This window comes from Triticum aestivum, chromosome 7D (genome assembly GCF_018294505.1).
Source record: "Triticum aestivum cultivar Chinese Spring chromosome 7D, IWGSC CS RefSeq v2.1, whole genome shotgun sequence".
NCBI classification, from domain to species: Eukaryota; Viridiplantae; Streptophyta; class Magnoliopsida; order Poales; family Poaceae; genus Triticum; species Triticum aestivum.
The window spans coordinates 329742520-329754156 of record NC_057814.1 but is presented as its reverse complement, the minus strand read 5'-3'; positions in this window follow the sequence as shown (position 1 = coordinate 329754156).

The window sequence follows — 11637 nt, the reverse complement described above, 5'->3', positions numbered from 1 at the left end:
TTTCGCGACTATATGAATAAGCCTGCTGCTGAGTCAAGGCTGTCTGAAGGAGCTCCCTAGCCCGCCGCGTCCCGACCGCTACTCGGGACTTGCCTTTGAACGGGAGGGCCGCCAGTCGTGAAGCGGCAGCGAAAATGTTATCCATCGGGTTAGAGTAACGACCCGATGGTGTTGGGACGTGCTGCGACAAAACATTGTTCTGACGAGGCGGATCAGTCGGACGTGGCTGAACCGGCGCCCCCGTCCCAGGTGTCTCCATCCGGGTTACCACTGGCGGATTACTGGTCCCTGCTCCCGGGGTGTTAAAGAGGTTCTTGGCCTCATAAACCGGCGGCAGGTGAGATCGGTATCTTCTTCTCATAAAGTCGTTTGACGCGCTCTGATCCAACATAAGCCGATAAGCCGGTGCATCTAATGCGGCCCGCTCCACGGTCATCCTGGCGTCCTCAGTTGCCAGGTCGGCCTTGGCTTGAGTTATCTGATCCTTCACCTTCGCGATTTCCGCATTATGCTCATCTTGATTCACCGGATTAACCTCTCGCATCAGTGTTGCCAAAGCATCAAATAAATCAGATAAAACCTGAGCCGTCGGTCGCACGGGGCCTCCTGCCCCGGCCGCCGTCGCTGCTGCTAATCCGGAAATCAGCGCCGCCGCGGTCGAAGAGTGGAGCGCTGGCTGCGTACCGGCCATGAAGATCGCAACCCGGTTTGGCAGATCAAAGGGGTCTGGAATACTGTCGCCATCAGAACAGCCCCCAATCCGGCCATCTTGCAACTGGTACAATGACTCGGTCTCTCCGGTTGATGACTCGTCGCCGGAATAAACGATGGTTTCACCACCAGATTCTGATCTATCCTCAGATTCCACTCTGTGGATGACTCCCACGAAGGCATGCTTCATGACAGGCTTAACCCGGGCAGATCTCGCACGCTGAGCTGTCTCGATGATGTCGGTGCAGATGTCCGGCTCAGGGCCCGGGTCGTCGATCTTGCCAATGAAGACGTGGATGCCGCTGAAGGGGACCCGGTACCCGTACTTGATTGAGCCGGCCTCGGGGCCCCAGCCTGCGTCGTCGATGTAGAGCTTGCCGCGACAACTCTTGGTCATCCGGCCCACAGCGTAACCCTTGAGACCATCGAAGCTGCCCTCTAAGAACTCGAAACGATCGTGCGATAGCCACACGGTGGACGCCAACTGTCGTGGTTTTGTCACGGTAGATGTCCTAGAGAAAGGACTTAGTCGTGGAGCCATCGCAACGGGTTAGCTTAAAGGGGTTAAAACGGACAAGGGACGCAGAGAGTTTATACTGGTTCGGCCCCTTGCGGTGAAGGTAAAAGCCTACGATCCAGTTGTTGTATGATTGCTTGGATTTCGATGACCAGGGAGCGAATACGCTTTGCCTGAGTCTCGAGTTGTTGTCTGTCGTCCTTAAACCGCCGCCGGGACGTCCCCTTACATACATGGGTTGACGCCCGCCGGTTTACAGGGTTCCGAGGCCGCCTCATAAACGTGTCCGACCCGGTCTCTACTTATTTCTGCCTTGTAATACAAGCTTACATATAAAGGTCGGTTTATGACTACAGGCCTTAATCCGTCTTTGGGCCCTGGGCCTTCTTGAAGCGCCATCATCTCTGTCTTCATGGGCTTCAAGTATAATAACTCTTCATAGGGATAACCCGGCCTTTCCTGGCCGGTTTACGCCCAGTAGTAATATTGTTGGGTAACGTAGTAATTTCAAAATTTTCCTACGCACACGCAAGATCATGGTGATGCATAGCAACGAGAGGGGAGAGTGTTGTCCACGTACCCTCGTAAACCGACAGCGGAAGCGTTATCACAACGCGGTTGATGTAGTCGTACGTCTTCACGATCCGACCGATCAAGTACCGAACGCACGACACCTCCGAAGTTCTACACACATTCAGCTCGATGACGTCCCTCGAACTCCGATCCAGCCGAGTGTTGAGGGAGAGTTTCGTCAGCACGACAGCGTGGTGACGATGATGATGTTCCACCGACGCAGGGCTTCGCCTAAGCTCCGCGACGGTATTATCGAGGTGTAATATGGTGGAGGGGGGCACCGCACACGGCTAAAATATCGTATATCAAGTGTGTTCTCAGGTGCCCCCCTGCCCCCGTATATAAAGGAGCAAGGGGGAGGCCGGCTGCCCTAGGCGCGCCAAGGAGAGAGGGGGAGTCCTCCTCCTAGTAGGAGTAGGATTCCCATTTCCTAGTCCTACTTGGAAAAGAGGGGGGAAGGAAAGAGAGGGAGAGGGAAAGGGGCCTGCGCCCCCCTCTCCTAGTCCAACTAGGACTCCCCTTGGGAGGGGGCGCGCCACCTCATGGCTGCTGCCCTCTCTCTCCCCTCAAGGCCCACCAAGGCCCAATACTTCCAGGGGGGTTCCGGTAACCCTCCGGCACTCCAGTTTAATCCGAAACTTCTCCGGAACACTTCCGATGTCCGAATATAGTCGTCCAATATATCAATCTTTACGTCTCGACCATTTTGAGACTCCTCGTCATGTCCGTGATCATATCCGGGACTCCAAACAACCTTCGGTACATCAAAACATATAAACTCATAATATAACTGTCATCGTAACTTTAAGCGTGCGGACCCTTTGGGTTCGAGAACTATGTAGACATGACCGAGACACCTCTCTGGTCAATAACCAATAGCGGGACCTGGATGCCCATATTGGCTCCCACATATTCTACAAAGATCTTTATCGGTTAGACCGCATAACAACATGGGTTTTTCCCTTTGTCATCGGTATGTTACTTGCCCGAGATTCGATCGTCGGTATCTCGATACCTAGTTCAATCTCGTTACCGGCAAGTCTCTTTACTTGTTTCGTAATACATCATCCCGCAACTAACTCATTAGTCACAATTCTTGCAAGGCTTATAGTGATGTGCATTACCGAGTGGGCCCAGAGATACCTCTCCGACAATCGGAGTGACAAATCCTAATCTCGAAATACGCCAACCCAACAAGTACCTTTGGAGACACCTGTAGAGCACCTTTATAATCACCTAGTTACGTTGTGACGTTTGGTAGCACAAAAAGTGTTCCTCCGGTAAACGGGAGTTGCATAATCTCATAGTCATAGGAACATGTATAAGTCATGAAGAAAGCAATAGCAACATACTAAACGATCGGGTGCTAAGCTAACGAAATGGGTCAAGTCAATCACGTCATTCTCCTAATGAGGTGATCCCGTTAATCAAATGACAACTCATGTCTATGGCTAGGAAACATAACCATCTTTGATTAACGAGCTAGTCAAGTAGAGGCATACTAGTGACACTCCGTTTGTCTATGTATTCACACATGTATTATGTTTCCGGTTAATACAATTCTAGCATGAATAATAAACATTTATCATGATATAAGGAAATATATAACACTTTATTATTGCCTCTAGGGCATATTTCCTTCAGTCTCCCACTTGCACTAGAGTCAATAATCTAGTTCACATCGCCATGTGATTTAACATCAATAATGCACATCACCATGTGATTAACACCCATAGTTCACATCTCTATGTGACCAACACTCAAAGGGTTTACTAGAGTCAATAATCTAGTTCACATCGCTATGTGATTAACACCCAAAGAGTATTAAGGTGTGATCATGTTTTGATTTGAGATAATTTTAGTCAACGGGTCTGTCACATTCAGATCCGTAAGTATTTTGCAAATTTCTATGTCTACAATGCTCTGCACGGAGCTACTCTAGCTAATTGCTCCCACTTTCAATATGTATCTAGACCGAGACTTAGAGTCATCTAGATTTAGTTTTAAAACTTGCATCGACGTAACCCTTTACGACGAACCTTTTGTCACTTCCATAATCGAGAAACATTTCCTTATTTCACTAAGGATAATTTTGACCGCTGTCCAGTGATCTACTCCTAGATCACTATTGTACTCCCTTGCTAAAATCAGTGTAGGGTATACAATAGATCTGGTACACAGCATGGCATACTTTATAGAACCTATGGCCAAGGCATAGGGAATGACTTTCATTCTCTTTCTATCTTCTGCCGTGGTCGGGCTTTGAGTCTTACTCAATCTCACACCATGTAACACAGGCAAGAAACTCTTTTCTTTGTCTGTTCTATTTTGAACTACTTCAAAATCTTGTTAAGGTATGTACTCTTTGAAAAACTTATCAAGCGTCTTGATCTATCTCTATAGATCTTGATGCTCAATATGTAAGCAGCTTCACCGAGGTCTTTCTTTGAAAAACTCCTTTCAAACACTCCTTTATGCTTTGCAGAATAATTCTACATTATTTCCAATCAACAATATGTCATTCACATATACTTATCATAAATGTTGTAGTGCTCCCACTCACTTTCTTGTAAATACAGGCTTCACCGCAAGTCTGTATAACACTATATCCTTTGATCAACTTATCAAAGTGTATATTCCAACTCCGAGATGCTTGCACCAGTCCATAGATGGATCGCTGGAGCTTGCATATTTTGTTAGCACCTTTAGGATTGACAAAACCTTCTGGTTGCATCATATACAACTCTTTTTTAATAAATCCATTAAGGAATGCAGTTTTGTTTATCCATTTGTCATATTTCATAAAATGCGGCAATTGCTAACATGATTCAGACAGACTTAAGCATAGATACGAGTGAGAAACTCTCATCGTAGTCAAAACCTTGAACTTGTCGAAAAACCTTTTTGCGACAATTCTAGCTTTGTACATAGTAACACTACTATCAGCGTCCGTCTTCCTTTTGACGATCCATTTATTCTCAATTGCTTGCCGATCATCGGGCAAGTCAACCAAAGTCCACACTTTGTCTCATACATGGATCTCATCTCAGATTTCATGGCCTCAAGCCATTTTGCGGAATCTGGGCTCACCATCACTTCTTCATAGTTCGTAGGTTCGTCATGGTCTAGTAACATAACCTCCAGAACAGGATTACCGTACCACTCTGGTGCGAATCTTACTCTGGTTTACCTACGAGGTTTGGTAGTAACTTGATCTGAAGTTACATGATCATCATCATTAACTTCCTCACTAATTGGTGTAGGAGTCACAGGAATAGATTTCTGTGATGAACCACTTTCCAATAAGGGAGCAGGTACAGTTACCTCATCAAGTTCTACTTTCCTCCCACTCGCTTCTTTCGTGAGAAACTCCTTCTCTAGAAAGGATCCATACTAAGCAATGAATGTCTTGCCTTCGGATCTGTGATAGAAGGTGTACCCAACTGTCTCCTTTGGGTATCCTATGAAGACACATTTCTCCGATTTGGGTTTGAACTTATCAGGATGAAACTTTTTCACATAAGCATCGCAACCCCAAACTTTAAGAAACGACAACTTTGGTTTCTCATCGGATTTTGATGGTGCCCTATTTAACGTGAATGTAGCTGTCTCTAATGCATAACCCCAAAACGACAGTGGTAAGAGACATCATAGATTGCACTATATCCAATAAAGTACGTTTATGACGTTCGGACACACCATTATGCTGTGGTGTTCCAGGTGGCGTGAGTAGTGAAACTATTTCACATTGTTTTATTAACTGAAGGCCAAACTCGTAACTCAAATACTCTTCTCTACGATCAGATCGTAGAAACTTTATTTTCTTGTTACGATGATTTTCCACTTCACTCTAAAATTATATGAACTTTTCAAATGTTTCAGACTTATGTTTCATTAAGTAGATATACCCATATCTGCTCAAATCATCTATGAAGGTGAGAAAATAACGATATCCGCCACGAGCCTCAATATTCATTGGACCACATACATCTGTATGTATGACTTCCAACAAATCCATTGCTCTCTCCACAGTACCGGAGAACGGCATTTTAGTCATCTTGCCCATGAGGCATGGTTCGCAAGCATCAAGTGATTCATAATCAATTGATTCCAAAATCCCATCAGTATGGAGTTTCTTCACGCGCTTTACACCAATATGACCTAAACGGCAGTGCCACAAATAAGTTGCACTATCATTATTAACTTTGCATCTTTTGGCTTCAATATTATGAATATGTGCATCACTACGATCGAGATCCAACAAACCAATTTCGTTGGTGTGTATGACCATAGAAGGTTTTTTATTCATGTAAACAGAACGACAATTGTTCTCTAACTTAAATGAATAACCGTATTGCAATAAACATGATCAAATCATATTCATGCTCAACGCAAACACCAAATAACACTTATTTAGTTTCAACACTAATCCCGAAAGTACAGGGAGTGTGCGATGATGATCATATCAATCTTGGAACTACTTCCAACAAACATCGTCACCTCGCCTTTTACTAGTCTCTGTTTATTCTGCAACTCCCGTTTCGAGTTACTACTCTTAGCAACTGAACCAGTATCAAATACCGAGGGGTTGCTATAAACACTAGTAAAGTACACATCAATAACATGTATATCCAATATACCTTTGTTCACTTTGCCATCCTTCTTATCCACCAAATAGTTGGGGTAGTTCCGCTTCCAGTTGACCAGTCCCTTTGCAGTAGAAGCACTTAGTCTCAGGCTTAGGTACAGACTTGGCTTCTTCACTTGAGTAGCAACTTGCTTGCCGTTCTTTTGAAGTTCCCCTTCTATCCCTTTGCCCTTTTCTTGAAACTAGTGGTCTTGTTAACCATCAACACTTGATGCTCTTTCTTGATTTCTACCTTCGTCGATTTCAGCATCGCGAAGATCTCGGGAATTACTTTCGTCATCCCTTACATACTATAGTTCATCACGAAGTTCTACTAACTTGGTGATGGTGACTAGAGAATTCTGTCAATCACTATTTTATCTGGAAGATTAACTCCCACTTGATTCAAGCGATTGTAGTACCCAGACAATCTGAGCACATGCTCACTAGTTGAGCGATTCTCCTCCATCTTTTAGCTATAGAACTTGTTGGAGACTTCATATCTCTCAACTCGGGTATTTGCTTGAAATATTAACTTCAACTCCTGGAACATCTCATATGGTCCATGACGTTCAAAACGTCTTTGAAGTCCCGATTCTAAGCCGTTAAGCATGGTGCACTAAACTATCAAGTAGTCATCATATTGAGCTAGCCAAACGTTCATAACGTCTGCATCTGCTCCTGCAATAGGTCTGTCACCTAGCGGTGCATCAAGGACATAATTTTTCTGTGCAGCAATGAGGATAATCCTCAGATCACGGATCCAATCCACATCTTTGCTACTAACATCTTTCAACATAATTTTTTCTCTAGGAACATATCAAAAATAAACACAGGGAAGCAACAACGCGAGCTATTGATCTATAACATAATTTGCAAAATACTATCAGGACTAAGTTCATGATAAATTTAAGTTCAATTAATCATATTACTTAAGAACTCCCACTTAGATAGACATCCCTCTAATCATCTAAGTGATTACGTGATCCAAAGCAACTAAACCATGTCCGATTAACACGTGAGATGGAGTAGTTTCAATGGTGAACATCACTATGTTGATCATATCTACTATATGATTCACGCTCGACCTTTCGGTCTCTGTGTTCCGAGGCCATATCTGTATATGCTAGGCTCGTCAAGTTTAACCTGAGTATTCCGCGTGTGCAACTGTTTTGCACCCGTTGTATTTGAACGTAGAGCCTATCACACCCGATTAACACGTGGTGTCTCAGCACGAAGAACTTTTGCAACGGTGCATACTCAGGGAGAACACTTTTATCTTGAAATTTTAGTGAGAGATCATCTTATAATGCTACCGTCAATCAAAGCAAGATAAGATGCATAAAGGATTAACATCACATGCAATCAATATAAGTGATATGATATGGCCATCATCATCTTGTGCTTGTGATCTCCATCTCCGAAGCACCGTGCTCGTGATCTCCATCTCCGAAGCACCGTCATGATCACCATCGTCACCGGCGTGACACCTTGATCTCCATCGTAGTATCGTTGTCGTCTCGCCAAATAATTGCTTTTACGACTATCGCTACCGCTTAGTGATAAAGTAAAACTATTACATGGTGATAGCATCTCATACAATAAAGCGACAACCATATGGCTCCTGCCAGTTGCCGATAACTCGGTTACAAAACATGATCATCTCATACAACAAATTATATCACATCATGTCTTGACCATATCACATCACAACATGCCCTGCCAAAACAAGTTAGACGTCCTCTACTTTGTTGTTGCAAGTTTTACGTGGCTGCTACGGGCTTAGCAAGAACCGTTCTTACCTACGCATCAAAACCACAACGATAGTTTGTCAAGTTGGTGTTGTTTTAACCTTCGCAAGGACCGGGCGTAGCCACACTCGGTTCAACTAAAGTGAGAGAGACAGACACCCGCCGGTCACCTTTAAGCAACGAGTGCTCGCAACGGTGAAACCAGTCTCGCGTAAGCGTACGCGTAATGTCAGTCCGGGCCGCTTCATCTCACAATACCGCCGAACCAAAGTATGACATGCTAGTAAGCAATATGACTTATATCGCCCACAACTCACTTGTGTTCTACTCGTGCATAGCATCAACGCATAAAACCAGGCTCGGATGCCACTGTTGGGTAACGTAGTAATTTCAAAATTTTCCTACGCACACGCAAGATCATGGTGATGCATAGCAACGAGAGGGGAGAGTGTTGTCCACGTACCCTCGTAGACCGACAGCGGAAGCGTTATCACAACGCGGTTGATGTAGTCGTACGTCTTCACGATCCGACCGATCAAGTACCGAACGCACGGCACCTCTGAAGATCTACACACGTTCAGCTCGATGACGTCCCTCGAACTCCGATCCAGCCGAGTGTTGAGGGAGAGTTTCGTCAGCACGACGGCGTGGTGACGATGATGATGTTCCACCGACGCAGGGCTTCGCCTAAGCTCCGCGACGGTATTATCGAGGTGTAATTTGGTGGAGGGGGGCACCGCACACGGCTAAAATATCGTATATCAAGTGTGTTCTCAGGTGCCCCCCTGCCCCCGTATATAAAGGAGCAAGGGGGAGGCCGGCTGCCCTAGGCGCGCCAAGGAGAGAGGGGGAGTCCTCCTCCTAGTAGGAGTAGGACTCCCCTTTCCTAGTCCTACTAGGAAAAGAGGGGGGAAGGAAAGAGAGGGAGAGGGAGAGGGAAAGGGGCCTGCGCCCCCCTCTCCTAGTCCAACTAGGACTCCCTTTGGGAGGGGGCACACCACCTCATGGTTGCTGCCCTCTCTCTCCCCTCAAGGCCCACCAAGGCCCAATACTTCCCAGGGGGGTTCCGGTAACCCTCCGGCACTCCGGTTTAATCCGAAACTTCTCCGGAACACTTCCGGTGTTCGAATATAGTCGTCCAATATATCAATCTTTACGTCTCGACCATTTCGAGACTCCTTGTCATGTCCGTGATCACATCCGGGACTCCGAACAACCTTCGGTACATCAAAACATATAAACTCATAATATAACTGTCATCGTAACTTTAAGCGTGCGGACGCTTTGGGTTCGAGAACTATGTAGACATGACCGAGACACCTCTCTGGTCAAGAACCAATAGCGGGACCTGGATGCCCATATTGGCTCCCACATATTCTACGAAGATCTTTATCGGTTAGACCGCATAACAACATACGTTGTTCCCTTTGTCATCGGTATGTTACTTGCCCGAGATTCGATCGTCGGTATCTCGATACCTAGTTCAATCTCATTACCGGCAAGTCTCTTTACTCGTTTCGTAATACATCAGCCTGCAACTAACTCATTAGTCACAATGCTTGCAAGGCTTATAGTGATGTGCATTACCGAGTGGGCCCAGAGATACTTCTCCGACAATCGGAGTGACAAATCCTAATCTCGAAATACGCCAACCCAACAAGTCCCTTTGGAGACACCTGTAGAGCACCTTTATAATCACCCAGTTACGTTGTGATGTTTGGTAGCACACAAAGTGTTCCTCCGGTAAACGGGAGTTGCATAATCTCATAGTCATAGGAACATGTATAAGTCATGAAGAAAGCAATAGCAACATACTAAACGACCGGGTGCTAAGCTAACGAAATGGGTCAAGTCAATCACGTCATTCTCCTAATGAGGTGATCCCGTTAATCAAATGACAACTCATGTCTATGGCTAGGAAACATAACCATCTTTGATTAACGAGCTAGTCAAGTAGAGGCATACTAGTGACACTCTGTTTGTCTATGTATTCACACATGTATTATGTTTCCGGTTAATACAATTCTAGCATGAATAATAAACATTTATCATGATATAAGGAAATATATAATACTTTATTATTGCCTCTAGGGCATATTTCCTTCAAATATCCCCAACACTTTTCATGCACCATACTTGGTTGAGCATCATGTCAAGTTTATGTGTTGCGTGTTTACAATGTTGTTTGATTCTTTTCGGTTGTGCTCCTTCTCGATAGTTCCTGTTTCATTACGATCGTGAGGATTCGTTCGACTACATCCATTCGTCTTCTTCATGGACTCGTTCTTCTTCCTAGCGGGATTTCAGGCAAGATGACCGTCACCTTGGATCTCACTACTATCTTTGCTATGCTAGTTGTCTCGATGCTATCGCTATGTCACGCTACCTACCACTTGTTTATCAAGCCTCCCATATTGCCATGTCAAGCCTCTAACCCACCTTCCTAGCAAACCGTTGTTTGGCTATGTTACCGCTTTGCTCAGCCCCTCTTATAGCATTGCTAGTTGCAGGTGCAGTTGCAGGTTGTTCCATGTTGGGACATGGATATCATGGATATCAATGGGATATCACAATATCTCTTATTTAATTAATGCATCTATATACTTGGTAAAGGGTGGAAGGCTCGGCCTTTTGCCTGGTGTTTTGTTCCACTCTTGCTGCCCTAGTTTCCGTCATACCGTTGTTACGTTCCTTCATTTTGCATCCCTAACACGATGAGGGTTTATGGGCCCCTCTTGACAATTCGCTTTGAGTAAAACTCTTCCAGCAAGGGCCAACATTGGTTTTCCATTTGCCTAATAACAACTAAAACTTGCATTGGGACTTTCCGGACCCCGGGGACTTAATCAACCCCCCGGGCCAGTGCTCCTCATGAGTGTTGGTCCAAACTAGAGCACCTTGCGTTGCCCCCTTGGCAACTTGGGTCTCAGCCAACCGTAAGGTTCGCTCATCCGGTTGTGGCCTGAGACGAGACAAGCGCGGCTACTATCAGGGTGTCGGCACACCGGGAGGTCTTGCTGGACTTGTTTTACCATTGTCGAAATGTCTTGTGCACCGGGTTTCCGAGTCTGATCGGAGGATCCCGAGATGGAGGATTGTCTCCGCGAATCGTGAGCTTGTCATGGGCTAAGTTGGGACACCCCTGCAGGGTTTAAACTTTTGAGAGCCGTGCCCGCGGTTATGTGGCAGATGGGAATTTTTAATATCCGGTTATAGTGTACTTGAACTAAACTCAATTAAAATACACCGCGTGCGTAACCGTGACCGTCTCTTTTTGAGTGAGTTCGAGAAGAGAACACGGTGGGGTTATGTTTGAACGTAAGTAGTTCAGGATCACTTCTTGATCATTACTAGATTGCGACCGTTTGCGTAGCTTCTCATCTTATTCTTTGTACTCATAAGTTAGCCGCCATACAATGCTTAGTCGCTTGCTGCAACCTCACCACTTATCCATTCCA